A 601-nucleotide genomic window follows, 5' to 3' on the forward strand; every position below is an offset into this window, starting at 1 on the left:
AAGTCGATGGCACTGAAGACCTCACTACCCGACATTGCGTCGAGCACCATGTCCTTCCGAGGAATCGGCGTCTGGGCAGGGATGGTAGCGTCGTTCAGCTTGTTGAAGGCATGGACGATGCGCCATCCGCCCGTGGCTTTCTTCACACAGAAGGTCGGACTGGAGTGCGGCGATGTGCTCTCACGCACATGACCCGCCTTGCGGCGGCTCTCGAAGAAGTCATCGATAGCTTGGACCTGATCTCGCGGGAGCGGCCACTGCCGCGTCACACAATACTTCGAGCCGGGCACGAGATCGATCTCGTGGCGAATTCCTCGGTCAGCTGGTAGCTCAGCTGGGATCGTATCCGGAAAGACATCTTCATATTCGCGGGCGGACTCGTAGACTGGATTGCCGGGTTCGCATAGCGCTTCCAAAGACTGCGCTGCGAAGCGCTCCTCGCGGGCCGACTTCGGCTCAGCGCTCTTTGGGCGCGAGGGAGCGATTCATGGAAGGGTGGAGCTCTAAACCACCAGGGAGCCTACCTCGGAACCATCACCTAATCTCCCTTCCGGGGAGTTGAAGAAGTACCGGCACCGCAAGCGCCGCAAAGTCGAGCTAG

Source organism: Phytophthora infestans, genomic scaffold (genome assembly GCF_000142945.1).
Source record: "Phytophthora infestans T30-4 supercont1.402 genomic scaffold, whole genome shotgun sequence".
NCBI lineage: Eukaryota > Oomycota > Peronosporomycetes > Peronosporales > Peronosporaceae > Phytophthora > Phytophthora infestans.